Genomic DNA, 23,300 nt, shown 5'->3' on the forward strand with positions numbered 1-23,300 from the left:
AGTAGATCTTAAGATCAATATTATGTAAATTGTTGATAAGTTGAATGTGTTCGTTAAGTAGATCTTAAGATCAATATTATGTAAATTGTTGATAAGTTGAATGTGTTCGTTAAGTAGATCTTAAGATCAATATTATGTAAATTGTTGATAAGTTGAATGTGTTCGTTAAGTAGATCTTAAGATCAATATTATGTAAATTGTTGATAAGTTGAATGTGTTCGTTAAGTAGATCTTAAGATCAATATTATGTAAATTGTTGATAAGTTGAATGTGTTCGTTAAGTAGATCTTAAGATCAATATTATGTAAATTGTTGATAAGTTGAATGTGTTCGTTAAGTAGATCTTAAGATCAATATTATGTAAATTGTTGATAAGTTGAATGTGTTCGTTAAGTAGATCTTAAGATCAATATTATGTAAATTGTTGATAAGTTGAATGTGTTCGTTAAGTAGATCTTAAGATCAATATTATGTAAATTGTTGATAAGTTGAATGTGTTCGTTAAGTAGATCTTAAGATCAATATTATGTAAATTGTTGATAAGTTGAATGTGTTCGTTAAGTAGATCTTAAGATCAATATTATGTAAATTGTTGATAAGTTGAATGTGTTCGTTAAGTAGATCTTAAGATCAATATTATGTAAATTGTTGATAAGTTGAATGTGTTCGTTAAGTAGATCTTAAGATCAATATTATGTAAATTGTTGATAAGTTGAATACGTTCGTTAAGTAGATCTTAAGATCAATATTATGTAAATTGTTGATAAGTTGAATGTGTTCGTTAAGTAGATCTTAAGATCAATATTATGCTAAATTGTTGATAAGTTGAATGTGTTCGTTAAGTAGATCTTAAGATCAAGATTATCTAAATTGTTGATAAGTTGAATGTGTTCGTTAAGTAGATCTTAAGATCAATATTATGTAAATTGTTGATAAGTTGAATACGTTCGTTAAGTAGATCTTAAGATCAATATTATGTAAATTGTTGATAAGTTGAATGTGTTCGTTAAGTAGATCTTAAGATCAATATTATGTAAATTGTTGATAAGTTGAATGTGTTCGTTAAGTAGATCTTAAGATCAAGATTATCTAAATTGTTGATAAGTTGAATGTGTTCGTTAAGTAGATCTTAAGATCAATATTATGTAAATTGTTGATAAGTTGAATGTGTTCGTTAAGTAGATCTTAAGAACAATATTATGTAAATTGTTGATAAGTTGAATGTGTTCGTTAAGTAGATCTTAAGATCAATATTATGTAAATTGTTGATAAGTTGAATGTGTTCGTTAAGTAGATCTTAAGATCAAGATTATCTAAATTGTTGATAAGTTGAATGTGTTCGTTAAGTAGATCTTAAGATCAAGATTATCTAAATTGTTGATAAGTTGAATGTGTTCGTTAAGTAGATCTTAAGATCAATATTATGTAAATTGTTGATAAGTTGAATGTGTTCGTTAAGTAGATCTTAAGATCAATATTATGTAAATTGTTGATAAGTTGAATGTGTTCGTTAAGTAGATCTTAAGATCAATATTATGTAAATTGTTGATAAGTTGAATGTGTTCGTTAAGTAGATCTTAAGATCAATATTATGTAAATTGTTGATAAGTTGAATGTGTTCGTTAAGTAGATCTTAAGATCAAGATTATCTAAATTGTTGATAAGTTGAATGTGTTCGTTAAGTAGATCTTAAGATCAATATTATGTAAATTGTTGATAAGTTGAATGTGTTCGTTAAGTAGATCTTAAGAACAATATTATGTAAATTGTTGATAAGTTGAATGTGTTCGTTAAGTAGATCTTAAGATCAATATTATGTAAATTGTTGATAAGTTGAATGTGTTCGTTGCACCACATGTTAACCTTCACATTGTTAAGGTAGACAAACTACGTCGTTGGGGCCAACTGTCGTTGGGTTTGTTTGTCAGTGTGGACTGCCAGTGATTACTTCCCGCCTTCTGTACTCACTCCAGTGATTACTTCCCGCCTTCTGTACTCACTCCAGTGATTACTTCCCGTCTTCTGTACTCACTCCAGTGATTACTTCCCGTCTTCTGTACTCACTCCAGTGATTACTTCCCGCCTTCTGTACTCACTCCAGTGATTACTTCCCGTCTTCTGTACTCACTCCAGTGATTACTTCCCGCCTTCTGTACTCACTCCAGTGATTACTTCCCGTCTTCTGTACTCACTCCAGTGATTACTTCCCGTCTTCTGTACTCACTCCAGTGATTACTTCCCGTCTTCTGTACTCACTCCAGTGATTACTTCCCGTCTTCTGTACTCACTCCAGTGATTACTTCCCGTCTTCTGTACTCACTCCATTTTCTCTATGTATTTGTACAAGCAGGTGACCAAAGTTGGGGAAACAAACTGAATTTGAACTTGATATCCTTACTGTAAGTCTAAGAATATTTTCAGCCATTTGAACTGCTTTGCTTCACCGCTTGGCTTCATTTGATGAGGGTGTTGTGACCAATGATTGATGAGGGTGTTGTGACCAATGATTGATGAGGGTGTTGTGACCAATGATTGATGAGGGTGTTGTGACCGAGGAGTGTTGACGGTGTTGTGACCAATGATTGATGAGGGTGTTGTGACCAATGATTGATGAGGGTGTTGTGACCAATGATTGATGAGGGTGTTGTGACCGACGAGTGTTGACGGTGTTGTGACCAATGATTGATGAGGGTGTTGTGACCAATGATTGATGAGGATGTTGTGACCGACGAGTGTTGACGGTGTTGTGACCAATGATTGATGAGGGTGTTGTGACCAATGATTGATGAGGGTGTTGTGACCAATGATTGATGAGGGTGTTGTGACCGACGAGTGTTGACGGTGTTGTGACCAATGATTGATGAGGGTGTTGTGACCAATGATTGATGAGGGTGTTGTGACTAATGATTGATGAGGGTGTTGTGACCGACGAGTGTTGACGGTGTTGTGACCAATGATTGATGAGGGTGTTGTGACCAATGATTGATGAGGGTGTTGTGACTAATGATTGATGAGGGTGTTGTGACCGACGAGTGTTGACGGTGTTGTGACCAATGATTGATGAGGGCGTTGTGACCAATGATTGATGAGGGTGTTGTGACCAATGATTGATGAGGGTGTTGTGACCGACGAGTGTTGACGGTGTTGTGACCAATGATTGATGAGGGTGTTGTGACCGACGAGTGTTGACGGTGTTGTGACCAATGATTGATGAGGGTGTTGTGACCGACGAGTGTTGAATGTGTTGTGACCAATGACTGATGAGGGTGTTGTGACCAATGATTGATGAGGGTGTTGTGACCGACGAGTGTTGACGGTGTTGTGACCAATGATTGATGAGGGTGTTGTGACCAATGATTGATGAGGGTGTTGTGACTAATGATTGATGAGGGTGTTGTGACCAATGATTGATGAGGGTGTTGTGACCAATGATTGATGAGGGTGTTGTGACCTAATGATTGATGAGGGTGTTGTGACCAATGATTGATGAGGGTGTTGTGACCAATGATTGATGAGGGTGTTGTGACCGACGAGTGTTGACGGTGTTGTGACCAATGATTGATGAGGGTGTTGTGACCAATGATTGATGAGGGTGTTGTGACTAATGATTGATGAGGGTGTTGTGACCAATGATTGATGAGGGTGTTGTGACCAATGATTGATGAGGGTGTTGTGACCAATGATTGATGAGGGTGTTGTGACCGACTGATTGATGACGGTGTTGTGACCAATGATTGATGAGGGTGTTGTGACCAGTGATTGATGAGGGTGTTGTGACTAATGATTGATGAGGGTGTTGTGACCAATGATTGATGAGGGTGTTGTGACCGACGAGTGTTGACGGTGTTGTGACCAATGATTGATGAGGGTGTTGTGACCAGTGATTGATGAGGGTGTTGTGACTAATGATTGATGAGGGTGTTGTGACCAATGATTGATGAGGGTGTTGTGACCAATGATTGATGAGGGTGTTGTGACCGACGAGTGTTGACGGTGTTGTGACCAATGATTGATGAGGGTGTTGTGACCAATGATTGATGAGGGTGTTGTGACTAATGATTGATGAGGGTGTTGTGACCAATGATTGATGAGGGTGTTGTGACCAATGATTGATGAGGGTGTTGTGACCAAAGATTGATGAGGGTGTTGTGACCAAAGATTGATGACGGTGTTGTGACCAATGATTGATGAGGGTGTTGTGACCAATGATTGATGAGGGCGTTGTGACCAAAGATTGATGAGGGTGTTGTGACCAAAGATTGATGAGGGTGTTGTGACCAATGATTGATGAGGGTGTTGTGACCAATGATTGATGAGGGTGTTGTGACCAAAGATTGATGAGGGTGTTGTGACCAAAGATTGATGAGGGTGTTGTGACCAAAGATTGATGAGGGTGTTGTGACCAATGATTGATGAGGGTGTTGTGACTAATGATTGATGAGGGTGTTGTGACCAATGATTGATGAGGGTGTTGTGATACATGATTTTTCATGCCCATGATGTTCCCTTTTATCTTTCATGCACACCATGTTCTTCATCTTTTATGAACATAATGCTCCCCTTCATCTTTCGTGCACACCTTGCTCGCCTTCATCTTTTACGCACATCATGCTCCCCTTCATAATTCATGCGCACCATATTCCCCTTCATGTTTCATGCACACTATGCTCTCCTTCACTTTCATATGAAGCACACCATGCTCCCCTTTATCTTTCATGCAGATAATGCTCCCCTTAACCTTTCATGCATACCACGCTCCCCTTTATCATTCATGCCCACCATAATCCCCTTCGTCTTTCATGCACATCATGCTCCTCTTCACCTTTTCTGCAAACCATGATCCCCTTCGTTTTTCATGCACACCATTCTCCTCTTCATATTTCATGCCCACCATGTTCACCTTCATCTTTCAAGCATATCATGCTCCTCTTTGTCGTTCATGTACAGCACGCTACCCTTCATCTTTCATGCACACCATGCTCCCCTTCATCTTTCGTGCACATCATGCTCCCATTCAACTTTCATGAAAACCATGCTTCCCTTCAACTCTCATGCACAACATATTTCCCTTCATCTTTCATGCATATCGTGCTCCCTTTCATCTTTCATGCACACCATGCTCCCCTTCATCTTTCACGCACATCATGCTCCCTTTCATCTTTTATGCACACTATGCTCCTCTTCATCTATCATGCCAGCATGCTCCCCTTCATCTATCATGCACACCATTCTCTCCTTCGTCTTTCATACACACCATGCTCCCCTTCATCTTTCATGCACACCATGCTACTCTTCATCTTTCATGAACATAATGCTCCCCTTCATCTTTAAGGCATACCATGCTCCACTTCATCTTTTTTGCACATCATGGTCCCCTTCATCTTTCATGCACACCATGTTCCCCTTCATCCTTCATTTACACGATGCTTCCCTTTATCTTTCATTCACATCATGTCCCCCTTCATCTTTCATGCACAACATATTCCCCTTCATCTATCATGCACATCATGCTCCACTTCATCTTTCTCCTTCATCTGTCATGCACATCATGCTCCACTTCATCTTTCATGCACATCATGCACCCCGTCAACTTTCATGCACACCATGCTCCCCTTTATCGTTCATACACATTATGCTCACCTTCATCTTTCATGCACACTATGCTCCTCTTCATCCGTCATGCACAGTATGCTCCCCTTCATCTATCATGCACACCATGCTCCCGTTCGTCTTTTATGCTCTCCATGCTACCCTTCCTCGTTCATGCATAGAATGTTCCCTTATATATTTTATGCACATCATGGTCCCCTTCATCTTTCATGCACATCATGCTCCCTTTCATCTTTCATGCACATCATGCTCCCCTTCATCTTTCATGCATAGCATTCTCCTATTCATCTATCATGCATACCATTCTCCCCTTCATATTTCTTACACACTATGCTCCACTTCATCTTTCATGCACACCATGCTCCTCTTCATCTTTCTTGAACATGATGCTCCCCTTCATCTTTAAGGCACACCATGCTCCCCGTCATCTTTCTTGCACATAATGCTCGCCTTCATCTTTCATGCACACCATTCTCTTCTTCATCTTTCATGCACATCATGCTTCCCTCCACCTTTCATGCACACCATTCTCCCCTTCATCTTTCATTCACATCATGATCCCCCTTATCTTTCATACACATCATGCTCCCCTTCATCTTTCATGCAGACCATGCTCCTCTTCATCTCTCATATATATCATGCTCCCTTCATCGTTCATCCATACCATACTTTCCTTCACTTTCATGGACACCATGCTCCCCCTCATCTTTCATGCAGATGATACTCCCCTTAATCTTTCATGCACATCATGCTTCCCTTATCTTTCATGCCCACCATACTCCCCTTCGTCTTTCATGCACATCATGCCCACTTCATCTTTTCTGCACACCATGATCCCCTTCGTCTTTCATGCGCACCATCCTACCCTTCATCTTTCATGCCCGCCATGCTTCCCTTCATCTTTCATGCACATTATGCTCCCATTCATCTTTCATACACACTATGCTCCTCTTCGTCGTTCATGTACAGCACGCTCCCCTTCATCTTTCATGCACACCATTCTCCCCTTCATTTTTATCGCACATCATGCTCCCCTTCATCTTTCATGCACACCTTGCTCCCCTTCATATTTCATGCACAGTATGCTCCCTTCATCTATCATGCACACTTTTTTCCCCTTCGTCTTTCATAAACACCAAGCTCCCTTTCATCTTTCATTCACACCATGCTCCTCTTCTTCTTTCCTGAAATTAATGCTCCCCTTCATCTTTAAAGCACACAATGCTCCCCTTCATCTTTCTTGTACATCATGGTCCCCTTCATCTTTCATGCACACCATGATCCCCTTCATTTTTCGTGCCCACGATGTTCCCCTTTATCTTTCATGCACATTATGTTCCCCTTCATCTTTCATGCACACCATACTCCCCTTCATCTATCATGCACATCATGCTCCACTTCTTTCATGCTTATCGTGCACCCCTTTAACTTTCATACACAAGATGCTCCCCTTCATCTTTCATGCACACCATGCTCCCCTTCATCTTTCATGCACACCATGCTCACCTTCATCTTTCACGCACACCATTCTCCTCTTTATGTCTCATGTACATAATTCTCCCCTTCCTCTTTCATGCACACCATGCTTCCCCTCGTCTTTCATATACATCATGCTCCCCTTTATCTTTCATGCACGCCATGATCTTCTTCCTCTTTTATGCTCACCATGCTCCCCTTCACCTTTTATACACACCATGCTCCCCTTCATTTTTCATGCACATCATTCTCCCCTTCAACTTTCTTGAAACCATGCTTCCCCTCATCTCTCATGCACACCATCCTCTCCATTTTCCATGCATATCGTGGTCCCTTTCATCTTTCATGCACACCGTGCTCTCCTTCATCTTTCATGCACATTATGCTCCCTTCATCTTTCATGCACATGATTCTCCCCTTTATCTTTCATGCACAGCATGCTCCCCTTCATCCATCATGCACACCATTCTCCCTTTCGTCTTTCATGCACACCATGCTCCCCTTCATCTTTCATGCACACCATGATCATCTTCATCTTTCATGAATATAATGTTCCCCTTCATCTTTAAGGCACACCATGCTCTCCTTTATCTTTTTTTGCACATCGTGTTTCCCTTCGTCTTTCATGCACAGCATGTTCCCCCTCATCTTTCATGCATACGATTCTCCCCTTTGTCTTTCATGCACATCATGCTCCCCTTCATTCATGCACACCATACTCCCCTTCATCTATCATGCACATCATGCTTCACTTCATCTTTCATGCACATCATGCACCCCTTCAACTTTCATGCCCACCATGCTCCCCTTTATCTTTTATGCACACCATGCTCACCTTCATCATTTATGCACACTATGCTTCTTTTCATATCTCATGTATATAATGCTCCCCTTCATCTTTCATGGACAGTATGCTCCTTTTCATTTTTCATGCACATCATGCTCCCCTTCATCTTTCATGCGCGCCATGATCCCCTTCGTCTTTCATGAACACTATGCTCCCCTTCACCTTTATACGCACCATAGTCCCCTTCATCTTTCATGCACATTATGCTCCCCTTCAACTTTCCTGAAAACTATGCTTCCCTTGATCTTTCATCCACACCATCCTCGACTTCATCTTTCATGCACATCATGCTCACCTTTATCTTTCATGCACACCATGCTCCTCTGCATCTATCATGTAAATAATGCTCCACATCATCTTTCATGCACATCATTCACACCCCTCAACTTTCATGCACATCATGATCTCCTTCATCTTTTATGCACACCATGCTCGTCTTCATCTTTCATGCTCACCATGGTCTTCTTCATCTTTCATGTAAATGCTCCCCTTCATCTCTCATGGGCACCATGCTCCTCCTCATTTTTCATGCACATCATGCTCCCCTTCATCTTTCATGCACGCCATGCTCCCCTTCGTCTTTTTTTTTGCACACCATCATCTCCTTTACCTTTCGTTTACACCATGCTCCCCCTCATCTTTCATGGACATCATGTTCCCTTCATTTTTCATGAAAACCATGCTCACCTTCATCTTTCATGCACACCATGCTCCCTTTCATCTTTCATACACATCATGCTCCCCTTCATCTTTCATGGACATCATGCTCCCCTTCATCTTTCATGGACATCATGTTCCCTTCATTTTTCATGAAAACCATGCTCACCTTCATCTTTCATGCACACCATGCTCCCTTTCATCTTTCATACACATCATGCTCCCCTTCATCTTTCATGGACATCATGCACCTCTTCAACTTTCATGAACACAATGGCCTTTTTTTTTCTTGCACATTATGCTCCCCTTCATCTTTCATGCACACTATGCTCCCCTTCATCTTTCATGTCCACCATGCTCCCCTTCCTCTTTCATGTGCACCATGCTCCCCTTCATCTTTCATGCACACCATGCTCCTCTTCGTCGTTCATGTATAGCACGCTCCCCTTCATCTTTCATGCACACCATGCTCCCCTTCATCTTTATCGCACATCATGCTCTCCTTGACCTTTTATGCACACCTTGCTACCCTTCATCTTTCATGCACAGCATGCTCCCCTTCATCTACCATGCACACCATTTTCCCCTTCGTCTTTCATACACACCAAGCTCCCATTCATCTTTCATACACACCATGCTCCTCTTCTTCATTCATGAAGATAATGCTCCCCTTCATCTTTATGGTACACAATGCTCCCCTTCATCTTTCTTGCACATCATGGTCCCCTTTATCTTTCATGCACACCATGCTCCCATTTATTTTTCATGCCCATGATGTTTCCCTTTCATCTTTCATGCACACCATACTCCCCTTCATCTATCATGCTCTACTTCTTTCATGATTATCATGCAACCTTCTACTTTCATGCACACCATGATCCCCTTCATCTTTCATGCACACCATGCTCACCTTTAGCTCTCATGGACACCATGCTCCTCTTTATGTCTTATGTATATAATGCTCCCCTTCCTCTTTCATATACATCATGTTCCCCTTCATCTTTCATGCACGCCATGATCTTCATGTTTCATGCTCACCATGCTCCCCTTCACCTTTTATACACACCATGCTCCCCTTCATTTTTCGTGCACATCATGCTCCCCTTAATGTTTTTATGAACACCATGCTCCTCTTCATCTTTCTTGCACACCATGCTTTCCATCTTTCGTGCATATCGTGGTCCATTTCATCTTTCATGCACACCATGCTCCCCTTCATCTCTCATGGACACCATGATCATCTTCATCTTTCATAAGCATAATGCTCCCCTTCATCTTTAAGGCACAGCCACGCTCTCCTTCATCTTTTTTGCACATAGCGGTCCCCTTCATGTTTCATGCACACCATGTTCCCCTTCATCTTTCATGCATACGATTCTCCCCTTTGTCTTTCATGCATCTCATGTTCACCTTCATCTTTCATGCGCACCATACTCCCCTTCATCTATCATGCACATCATGCTTCATTTTATCTTTCATGCACATCATGCTCCCCTTCATTATTAAGGCACACCATGCTCCCCTTTATCTTGTATGCACACCATGCTCACCTTCATCTTTCATGCATACCATGCTCCTCTTTTTATCTCATATATAATTTGCTCTCCATCTTTCATGGACACTATGCTCCTTTTCATTTTTCATGCACATCATGCTCCCCTTCATCTCTTATGCACGCTATGATCCCCTTCGTCTTTCATGCACACCATTCTCCCCTTCGTATTTCATACACACCATGATTCCCTTCATCTTTCCTGAACACCATGCTCCTCTTCATCTTTCTTGAACATGATGCTCCCCTTCATCTTTAAAGCACACCATGCTCCCCTTCATCATTCTTGCACATCATGCTCGCCTTCATCTTTCATGCACACCATTCTCCTCTTCATCTTTCATGCACATCATGCTTCCCTTCACCTTTTATGCACACCATTCTCCCCTTTATCTTTCATGGACATCATGATCCTCCTCATCTTTCATACACATAATGCTCCCCTTCATCTTTCTTGCAGACCATGCTCCTCTTCATCTCTCATGTATATCATGCTCCCCTTCATCGTTCATGCATACAATGCTCTCCTTCACTTTCATGCACACCATGCTCCCCTTCATCTTTCATGCCCACCATACCCCCCTTCATCTTTCATGCACATCATGCACACCATGGTCACTTTCATCTTTCATGCACACTATGCTCCCCTTCATCTTTCATGCCCACCATGCTCCCCTTCATCTTTCATGTGCATCATGCTCCCCTTCATCTTTCATGCACACCATGCTCCTCTTCGTCGTTCATGTATAGCACGCTCCCCTTCATCTTTCATGCACACCATGCTCCCCTTCATCTTTATTGCACATCATGCTCTCCTTTACCTTTCATGCACCCCTTGCTACCCTTCATCTTTCATGCATAGCATGCTCCCCTTCATCTACCATGCGCACCATTTTCCCCTTCGTCTTTCATCCACACCAAGCTCCCATTCATCTTTCATACACACCATGCTCCTCTTCTTCATTCATGAACATAATGCTCCCCTTCATCTTTTTTGGCACACAATGCTCCCCTTCATCTTTCTTGCACATCATGGTCCCCTTCATCTTTCATGCACACCATGTTCCCATTTATTTTTCATGCCCATGATGTTCCCCTTTATCATTCATGCACATCATGTACCCTTTCATCTTTCATGCACACCATACTCCCCTTCATCATGCTCCACTTCTTTCATGATAATCATGCACCCCTTCAACTTTAATGCACACCATGATCCCCTTCATCTTTCATGCACACCATGCTCACCTTCATCTTTCATGTACACCATGCTCCTCTTTATGTCTCATGTACATAATGCTCCCCTCCCTTTTTCATGCACATCATGCTCATCTTCATCTTTCATATACAAAATGCTCCCCTTCATCTTTCATGCACGCCATGATCTTCTTCGTGTTTCATGCTCACCATGCTCCCCTTCACCTTTTATACACACCATGCTCCCCTTCATTTTTCATGCACATCATGCTCCCCTTGATTTTTTTATGCACACCATGCTCCCCTTCATCTTTCATGCACATCATGCTCCCCTTCATCTCTCATGCACGCCATGATCGTCTGTCATGCTCACCATGCTCCCCTTCACCTTTTATACACACCATGCTCCCCCCTCATTTTTCATACACATCATTCTCCCCTTCAAGTTTCATGAAAACCATGCTTCCCTTCATCTCTCATGCACACCATGCTTTCCATCTTTCATGCATATCGTGGTCCCTTTCATCTTTCATGCACACCATGCTCCCCTTCATCTTTCATGAACATCATGATCCTCTTCATATTTCATGCACACGATGCTCCACTATATATTTCATGCACATCATGCTTCTCTTTATCTTTCATGAACACTATGCTCCCCATCGTCTATCATGCACACCATGTTCCCCTTCATCTCTCATGCACACCATGCTCCCATTCAACTTTCATGCACATCACGCTTCCCTTCATCTTTTATGCACTCCATGCTCCCCTTCATCTTTCATGCACACCATGCTCCCTTTCATCTTTCATGGACATCATACTCATTTTCAATATTCATGCACACCATACTCCCCTTCATCATTCACGCTCACAATGCTCCCCTTCAACTTTAATGCACACCATGATCCCCTTCATCGTTCATGCACGCCATGCTCCACTTCATCTTTCATGCACATCATGCTCCCCTTCATCTTTCATGCACACCATGCTCCTCTTTTTTTTCATGCACACCATGCTTCCCTTCACCTTTTATGCACACCATGCTCCCCTTCATCTTTCATGCACATCATGCTCCCCTTTATCATTCACGCGCACCATGCTTCCCTTCAATTTTAATGCACACCATGATCCCCTTCATTGTTCAAGCACACCATGCTCCACTTCATCTTTCTTGCACATCATGTTCCCCTTCATCTTTCATATTCATGATGCTGCCCTTCATTTTTCAGGCACACCATGCTCCCCTTCATCTTTCATGCACAGCATGCTCCCCTTCATCTATCATGCACACCATTCTCCCCTTCGTTTTTCATACAAATCATGCTCTCCTTCATCTTTCATACACACCATATTCCTCTTCATTTTTCGTGAACATAATACTCCCTTTCATCTTTAAGGCACACCATGCTCTCCTTCATCCTTTTTGCAGATCATGGTCCCCTTCATCTTTCATGCACACCATGTTCCCCTTCTTTTTTTCTGCCCACGATGCTCCCCTGTATCTTTCATGCACATAATGTTCCCCTTTATCTTTCATGGACGCCATAATCCCCTTCATCTATCATGCACATCATGCTCCACTTCATCATTCATGCATATCTTGCACTCCTTGCTCTCCTTCATCTTTCATGCAGATCTTGTTCGCCCTCATCTTTCATGTACACCATGCTCTTCTTCATCTCTCATGTATATCATGCTCCCCTTCATCGTTCATGCACACCATGCTCTCCTTCATCTTTCATGCATATCATTGTCCCCTTCACCTTTCATGCACACCATGCTCTCCTTCGTCTTTCATACACACCGTGCTCCCCTTCATGCTCCCCTTCATGCAATGCACACCATGCTTCCCTGTGTCTTTTATCTACACCATGCTCTCTTTCATCTTTCATGCACACTATTTTCCCCTTCATCATTAATGCACACGATCTCCCCTTCATCTTTCTTGCACATCATGACCCCCTTCTTCTCTCATGCACACCATGCTCCCCTTCATCATTCGTTCACACGATGCCCCCTTCACCTTTCATGCACACCATGCCTCCCTTCGTCTTTCATGCACACCATGCTCCCTTTCATCTTTCATGCTTACAGTGCTCCCCTTCTTCTTTCATATACATCACGCCCCCATCATCTTTCATGCATAATATGCTCCCATTCGTCTTTCATGCACTCCATGCTCTCCTTCATGGTTCATGCACACCATGCTCCTCTTTACATGTATATGATGCTCCCCTTCATCTTTCATGCACACCATACTCCCTTTCATCTTTAATGCACACCATGCTTCCCTTCGTCTTTCATGCAAACCATGCTCGCTTTCATCTTTCGTGCACACAATGCTCCCCTTCATCTTTCATATACATCATGCTCCCCATCATCTTTCATGCACACCATGCTCCCGTTCGTCTTTCACGTACTCCATGCTCTCCTTCATCTTTCATTCACACCATGTTCCCCTTTATCATTCATGCACATTAAGATCCTTTTCATGTTTCATGCACACCGTTCTCCCCTTCATCTTTCATGCGCACCCTGCTCGCCTTCATCTTTCATGCACACCATGCTCCTTTTCATCTTTCATGCGCATCATGCTCACCTTCACCTTTCATGCACACCTTTCTCCCCTTCATCTTTTATGCACATCGTGCTCCCTTTCATCTTTCATGCTCATCATGCTACCCTCATGTTTCATGCACACCTTGTTCCTTTTTATCTTTCATGCACATAATGCTCTCCATCATCTTTTATGCACACCATGCTCCCCTACGTCTTTCACGCACACCATGCTCCCCTTCATTTTTCATACACACCTTGCTCGCCTTCATCTTTCATGCACATTATGCTCCCTTTCATATTTCATGCACACCATATTCCCCTTCATGTTTCATGCACACCATGCTCCCCTTCGTCTTTCATGTACATCATGCTCCCCTTCATCTGTCATGAACACCATGCTCCGGTTCGTCTTTCATGTACTCCATGCTACCCTTTATCGTTCATGTATACAATGTTCCCTTTATCTTTTATGCACATCATGCTCCCCTTCATCTTTCATGCACACTATGCTCGCCTTCATCTTTCTTGCGCACCTTTTCCTCTTCATCTTTCATGCACATCATGCTTCCCTTCACCTTTCATGCACACCATTCTCCCCTTCATTTTTTATGCACATCATGCTACCCTTCATCTTTCATGCACACCATGCTCCCCTTCGTCTTTCATTGACATCATGCTCCTCCTCTTCTTTAATGCACATCATGCCCTCTTCATCTTTCATGCACATTATGCTCCCTTCATCTTTCATGCACACCATGCTCCTCTTCATCTTTCATGCATACCATGCCCCTTCATCTTTGATTCACATTATGCTTCTCTTCATCTTTCATCCACTCCATGCTCCACTTTATCTTTTATGCACATCATGCGCCCCTTTATCTTTCATGCACACCATGCTCTCTTTCAACTTTTATGCACACCATGCTCCCCTTCATCTTTCATGCATCCCATACCCTCTTCATTTTCCATGCACACCATGCTCCCCTACATCTTTCATGCACTCTATGCTCTCCTTCATCATTCATACACACTATGTTACTCCTAATCTTTCATGTGCATCATATTCCCCTTCACTTTTCATACACGTCATGCTCCCCTTCATCTTTCGTGCACACCATGCTCCCTTTCATCTTTAATGCACACCATGCTCCCCTTCATCTTTCATTCACATCATGCTTTTAATTTTTCATGCACATCATGCTCCCTTCATCTTTCTTGCACGTCATGCTCCCCTTCATCTTTCATGCACATCATGCCCCGCTTAATCTTTCATGTACATCATGTTACCCTTTATAATTCATGCACATCATGCACCTCTTTATCTTTTATGATCTTCATGCTCTGCTTCATCTTTCATGCACACCATGCTCCCTTTCATATCTTATGCATATCATGCTCCCCTTCATCTTTCGTGACAAACCATGCTCCGCTTCATCTCTGATGCACTTCATGCTCTCCTTCATCTTTCATGCATGCCATGCCTATCATCATGTTTCATGCATTCCATGCCTCCCTTCTTCTTTCATGCACATTTTGTTCCCCTTAATCTTTTATTCACACCATGCTTCCCTTTATCTTTCATGCGCATCATGCTCCCCTTCATCTTTCATGCTCATCATGCTCCTCTTTATTTTCCATGCACATCATGCTCCCTTCATCTTTCATGCCCACCATGCTCGCCTTTATATTTCGTGCACATCATGCTCCCCTTCATCTCTCATGCACACCATGGTTCCCTTCATCTTTCATTTACATCAAGCTCCCTTCATCTTTCGTGCACATCATGCTCCGCTTCATCTTTCATGCACATCGTGCTCTCCAACATCTTTGATGCACACCATGCTCCCCCTCGTTCTTGATGCACATCATGCTTCCCATCGTCTTTCATGCACATCATTTTTCCCACCATCTTTCATGCACACCATGATCCCCTTCGTCATTGATGCACATCATGCTCCCCTTCATTCTTCATGTATATCTTGCTCCCCTGCATCTTTCATGCACACCATGATCCCCTTCATCTTTCATGCACATCATACTCCCCTTTATCTTTCATGCACACCATGATCCCCTTCATCTTTCATGCACATCATACTCCCCTTTATCTTTCATGCACACCATGATCCCCTTCATCTTTCATGCACATCATACTCCCCTTTATCTTTCATGCAAACCACGCTCCCCTTCATCTTTTCTGCACACCATAGTCTCCATCTTTCCTTCACGCCTTAGTCCCCTTCATCTTTCATGCACACCATGCTACCCTCATCTTTCATGCATATCATGCTCCTTTTCATCTTTCATGCACATCATGCTACCCTTCATCTTTCATGTACATCATGATATTCATCTTTCATGCACACTATGCTTCTCTTCATCTTTCATCCATATCATGATCATCTTTCATGAGCACCATGATATTCATCTTTCTCGCACACTATGCACATATTCATCTTTCAGCCATATCGTGCTCACCTTCATCTTTCATGTACATCATTCTCTCCTTCATGAGTCTTGTACCGCTGTTGTAGTTAGCTTTCATCAAGGAGAAAGTATAAAATGGAGCACTGGTCAGGCCGTAGTGGTGTATCTATGTATGTTGGATTAAAGGCTGTTAACAGTTTTAGGTCAGTGGGCCAGTACTATACGTCAAACGAATCAAGTACAAATGATGTTTGTACTGTAGTAGGAGTTCACCTACTAAATTCAATAACATACGTGTAATTCTTATGTTAACAGATTACTTGTACTTACAAAGTAATGTTAACATACGAATTACATGTATATAATTGAATTTAGTACCTGAATTCCTACTACAGTACAAATATCCTTTGTACAGTACAAACGTCATTTGTACAATAATAGAATATATTTTCTGATATATAAACAGTCATCACGAAAGAAATGGCAATGAAATTTAATGGGAGGAGCCTGAAGAGGGGTGGTATGACTGAGAGAGAATATGGGGCGGGGCCACGTGAGGGGGTGGAGCCTACAGGTGACGTATTTGCCGACACTCAAGTGACTCCACCTTATCGACGCCAGTTTTCGCTGACAGCTTACGAGGTAAACTATCGGTAGTTCTGTTCTTTTATGTTTGTTGTTCTTGGTGATGTTAACAGGCGGTTGAGAGGCTAACTGCTGTTACCGGAAGGACACTGGTGCAACACGTGAGTAATGCGTATAAACGTAAAGAAATTACTGGGTATTATAAAAGATAGGGGTGGCTGTTGAACCTCTTTTCAACTGTAAGGTTTGTGTATTAAGTAAATATTTTTTTTTTTTTCACGAACTCGTGTGATTTATATATGGTGGAATAACGTTTTTATATGCAGTTTGTTCCTCTGTCATTTGAAATGGGCATTTTGTTTTATTGTATAACAGATTTGTTGTTTATCCTTTGCGAGTTGCTGCACGCTTGATGTTTTAAGTGAAACGAGAATTAGCCATGGCAACAGTGTCAAGGATAGCGCGTTACGCTTACCACTTGACGTGCTTGTTGAGATTGGGAGAGATCGGAGTACTTTGGTAATGAGCTGATTATTGCAAGTATTTTGTTTTTATGTAATATGTGATATCGGTGTTGTATACTTCATATATAAAGATATATTGCTTTTGTTAGGTTTTAGTAGAGGGATCGCAAGGGTGATTGGAGGTATAATGGGCGAGTAATATATAATGTAATCACAGTCCAGTCAGTTAGCCTCACTGTACCAATTTTTTTGATCCAACATTCTGTACATAAAATCGGGAACCGGTTGATGCAATTTCCATTACTTGGTCTGATTGTATTTTTTCGTTTATATTAAATCACATTATTGGTCACAAAACGTCTTTTGCTTTTACTTCAGTTTGTGAAATAATAGAAATTTTCGGCTGTGAGGCAGATGGTACGACCGGGCTAAAAGGAACATGCCATTAGACAAGTGACTTTCTTACCAAAAGTGGCTACCATTGTTGTATAAGTAGGGATATGATTTTCCTATTTATGGGTCTTCAAAGTAAAGTGGAAAAAAAAGGAATAGTGTGGACTTATGTTACATCGTTGTAACTAATTTTGGATGGAAATAGTACACTCTTTAGGTTAATCAAAATGAGAAAGAATGTCCTTTTGGCAACACCACTGCAGACGTAGCCATAATCTTGATGACTACGGCACCCACGACTAAGACACTGATATCTGCCAGTATTTTACCGTAATAATAAGCGAGAAGTCGTCAGTAAAGAAGTATGATGAATCATATGTTTTTGATAGTCAAATGGGAGAAAGAAACGTAAAATGAACACATGCAGAAATTCAGATTGGGTAACCTTTCCATGTCAGGATGTACTATCTCACAACAGCTCGGAGATTAAACAGACGAGGGGAAAGAAACCGATGATGACAAACGAACAGAAAATATCATTGGTTCACTTGAGAGAAAGTAAAGGAGGGGATATAAGGAGGGTGAGAAACCAAATGGTTCTGTCCTGTTCCTACACTTTTTTTTTTCCTTTTTTTCAACGATTTCTCTCAACAAATAATCCAGTGCACTCGTACTCTGACGACTCAACACGCATTTATCCACATCCTTCAATTGTGCTCCCTCTTCTCTCACTAGATCTTCATCTTGCTTGACACATCTTCCTCAGTAAATTCAGACTTGGACAACTGGTGCTGGTATATCTAGTGGGCTAGACAAAATCTTAAGTTTAATACCTCTAAGACGTAGTTTCCACCCATCTCTCTATCGAAAACACCTCACAACTCCTGTCTCTCCTTTGGTGGTTCTGTAATTCCACCAGTTGACTCACTAAACATACTCGGTATTACTGTAACATCCACTCTGTCTTGGAAACCCTAAATACTGGAATAGCTAAGTCTACCTCTAAGAAATTGGGTGTCCTGTTTAGATGTCAAAACTTCTTTGCTTCTGAACAGTTGCACTATTTAACAAGGGATTGATTCGTCCTTGTATGGAGTGCTGCTGTTTTATTTGGGCTGGTTTAATATGTACCCTTACTTGAGAGAGTTGAGTCGAGACAATCTGACTTATAAACTGTCCCAGGCTAACTTCCAAACTTGACTTCCATTCCCAACTCTACAGACCTAACTGCTTGTGTGCCCCCACCAGTAGCTGCTGCGTCACATGGTTTGTGTGGCCATCGACAACTCCAAGATTAGGCCGTTTCGATAACTACTTCTTTCCCTACACGTTGAAGCTTTGAAAGTCTCTACCTACTCATTTCTTCCCCAGTAACTATGACTTGGCATATTTCAAAAGACAGGTCTTTCCTTTCCTCCAAAATTCGTAAATACTTTCCCTTGTCTTTCTGTTTCCGCTTCAAATTCATATTTCAAAATGGACTCCCGTGGTGTAGCGATTAGCGTCAATGACTGTGTTACGTACTGGTTACGGCAGTCGGTTCACAGTCAACCCAGCTATTCATCCACCCCAAGGGATTGATCAATAAAATGGGTACCTGGCTTAGGCCATGGTATATATATATATATATATATATATATATATATATATATATATATATATATATATATATATATATATACAGAATGGAAAAAGGTGAGAACAATGGAAGTAAGGGGAGTGGGGGAGGAATGGGATGTATTTAGGGAATCAGTGATGGATTGCGCAAAAGATGCTTGTGGCATGAGAAGAGTGGGAGGTGGGTTGATTAGAAAGGGTAGTGAGTGGTGGGATGAAGAAGTAAGATTATTAGTGAAAGAGAAGAGAGAGGCATTTGGACGATTTTTGCAGGGAAAAAATGCAATTGAGTGGGAGATGTATAAAAGAAAGAGACAGGAGGTCAAGAGAAAGGTGCAAGAGGTGAAAAAGAGGGCAAATGAGAGTTGGGGTGAGAGAGTATCATTAAATTTTAGGGAGAATAAAAAGATGTTTTGGAAGGAGGTAAATAAAGTGCGTAAGACAAGGGAGCAAATGGGAACTTCAGTGAAGGGCGCAAATGGGGAGGTGATAACAAGTAGTGGTGATGTGAGAAGGAGATGGAGTGAGTATTTTGAAGGTTTGTTGAATGTGTTTGATGATAGAGTGGCAGATATAGGGTGTTTTGGTCGAGGTGGTGTGCAAAGTGAGAGGGTTAGGGAAAATGATTTGGTAAACAGAGAAGAGGTAGTAAAAGCTTTGCGGAAGATGAAAGCCGGCAAGGCAGCAGGTTTGGATGGTATTGCAGTGGAATTTATTAAAAAAAGGGGGTGACTGTATTGTTGACTGGTTGGTAGGGTTATTTAATGTATGTATGACTCATGGTGAGGTGCCTCCAATTTGGTCTCCCACTTCTCCTCGTTCCCTCCACCTCTGACACATATATCCAGTTGGTTAATCTTTCCTCACTCATTTTCTCCATGTGACCAAACCATTTCAAAACACCCTCTTCTGCTCTCTCAACCACACTCTTTTTATTTCCGCACATCTCTCTTACCCTTACATTACTTACTCGATCAAACCACCTCACACCACACATTGTCCTCAAACATCTCATTTCCAGCACATCCACCCTCCTGCACACAACCCTATCCATAGGCCACGCCTCGCAGCCATACATCATTGTTGGAACCTCTATTCCTTCAAACATACCCATTTTTTCTTTCCGAGATAAAGTTCTCGACTTCCAAACATTCTTCAAGGCTCCCAGAATTTTCGCCCCCTCCCCCACCCTATGATTCACTTCCACTTCCATGGATCCATCCGCTGCCAAATCCACTCCCAGATATCTAAAACACTTTACTTCCTCCAGTTTTCTCCATTCAAACTTACCTCCCAATTGACTTGACCCTCAACCCTACTGTACCTAATAACCTTGCTCTTATTCACATTTACTCCTAACTTTCTTCTTTCACACACTTTACCAAAGTCAGTCACCAGCTTCTGCAGTTTCTCACATGAATCAGCCACCAGCGCTGTGTCATCAGCGAACAACAACTGACTCACTTCCCATGCTCTCTCATTCACAACAGACTGCATACTTACCCCTGTTTCCAAAACTCTTGCATTCACCTCAGTAACAATCCCATCCATAAACAAATTAAACAACCATGGAGACATCACACACCCCTGCCGCAAACCTACATTCACTGAGAACCAATCCCTTTCCTCTCTTTCTACACGTACACATGCCCTACATCCTCGATCAAAACTTTTCACTGCTTCTAACAACTTACCTCCCACACCATATATTCTTAATACCTCCCACAGAGTATCTCTATCAACTCGTTCATATGCCTTCTCCAGATCCATAAATGCTACATATATATCCATTTGCTTTTCTAAGTATTTCTCACATACATTTTTCAAAGCAAACACCTGATCCACACATCCTCTACCACTTCTGAAACCACACTGCTCTTTCCCAATCTGATGCTCTGTACATGCCTTCACCCTCTCACTCAATACCCTCACATATAATTTCCCAGGAATACTCAACAAACTTATACCTCTGTAATTTGAGCACTCACTCTTATCCCCTTTGCCTTTGTACAATGGCACTATGCAAGCATTCCGCCAAGGCTCAGGCACCTCACCATGAATCATACATACATTAAATAACCTTACCAACGACATAGTCACCCCCTTTTTTTTAATAAATTCCACTGTAATATCATCCAAACCCACTGCCTTGCCGGCTTTCATCTTCCCCAAAGCTTTTACTACCTCTTCTCTGTTTACCAAATCATTTTCTCTAACCCTCTCACTTTGCACACCACCTCGACCAAAACACTCTATATCTGCCACTCTATCATCAAACACATTCAACAAACCTTCAAAACACTCACTCCATCTCCTTCTCACATCACCACTACTTATTATCACCTCCCCGTTAGCCCACTTCACTGAAGTTCTTATTTGCTCCCTTGTCTTACGCACTTTATTTACCTCCTTCCAAAACATCTTTGTATTCTCTCTAAAATTTAACGATACTCTCTTACCCCAATTCTCATTTGCCCTCTTTTTCACCTCTTGCACATTTGTCTTGACCTCCTGCCTCTTTCTTTTATACATCTCCCACTCATTTGCATTTTTCCCTGCAAAAATCGTCCAAATGCCTCTCTCTTCTCTTTCACTAATAATCTTACTTCTTCATCCCACCACTCACTACCCTTTCTAATCTGCCCACCTCCCACGCTTCTCATGCGACCAGCATCTTTTGCGCAAGCCATCACTGATTCCCTAAATACATCCCATTCCTCCCCCACTCCCCTTACCTCCTTTGTTCTCACCTTTTTCCATTCCGTACTCAGTCTCTCCTGGTACTTCCTCACACAGGTCTCCTTCCCAAGCTCACTTACTCTCACCACTCTCTTCCCCCAACATTCTCTCTTCTTTTCTGAAAACCCCCTACAAATCTTCACCTTCGCCTCCACGAGATAATGATCAGACAATCTTAAAGTTGCACCTCTCAGCACATTAACATCCAAAAGTCTCTTTATCGCGTGCTTATCAATTAACACTTATTTATATATATATATATATATATATATATATATATATATATATATATATATATATATATATATATATATATATATATCACATACAAACATGGCTGTTGGAGGTCTTTATGTTCTATTAAGGTGCGCGTTCCTACGCACTTTGTTCATATATATATATATATATATATATATATATATATATATGTATATATATATATATATATATATATATATATATATATGTATATACCTCCGCGTTGTAAATTTAGGTTCGGTAAAATGCTCTCTGCTGGCTATGTGCGCCTGTCGGGAAATAACCGGTGTAGACTCCGTTGCTCACCAACGTGAGACGAAGGGTATTCGAGTACATAGTATTCGAATAGTTATTTCCTATTAGCCAGGCCCATAGCCTAGCGGTAGCATTCCCGCCTGTGGCACAGGGGTCCCGGGTTCGATCCTGGCTGTTGGAGGTTTGTATGTTCTCTGAAGGTGCGCGCTCATATGGACTTTATTCGTATATATATATATATATATATATATATATATATATTTTTTTTTTTTTTTTCCAAAAGAAGGAACGGAGAAGGGGGCCAGGTGAGAATATTCCCTCAAAGGCCCAGTCCTCTGTTCTTAACGCTACCTCGCTATCGCGGGAAATGGCGAATAGTATGAAAAAAAAAAAATATATATATATATATATATATATATATATATATATATATATATATATATATATATATATATATATATATATATATATATATAAATGCCCATGTATGCACATATACATACACAGACATATACATATATACACATGTATTCTTTCATACCTGCTTACCTTCATCCATTCCTGTCACTACTCTGCCAAGAAAGAAAAAGCATTCCCCCACCCCTTCTGCGAGGTAACACCAGGAAATGGCAAGAAAAGGTAACATTCGTTCCCACTCAGTCTC

At 41.4% G+C, this 23,300-nt stretch overlaps 1 protein-coding gene across 1 annotated transcript in view; it reads left to right on the forward strand.

The window, feature by feature from the left end:
- The first annotated feature begins 16,935 nt into the window (after positions 1–16,935).
- The window catches only part of LOC139759412 (uncharacterized), a 351,115-nt gene continuing 344,750 nt past the window's right edge, over positions 16,936–23,300 (forward strand). Inside the window, exon 1 of the mRNA XM_071681497.1 lies at positions 16,936–17,071. The gene's annotated coding sequence lies outside the window, so the exon portion shown is untranslated. The remainder of the gene's footprint in view (positions 17,072–23,300) is intronic.

This window comes from Panulirus ornatus, chromosome 33, assembly GCF_036320965.1.
Source record: "Panulirus ornatus isolate Po-2019 chromosome 33, ASM3632096v1, whole genome shotgun sequence".
Lineage (NCBI taxonomy): Eukaryota > Metazoa > Arthropoda > Malacostraca > Decapoda > Palinuridae > Panulirus > Panulirus ornatus.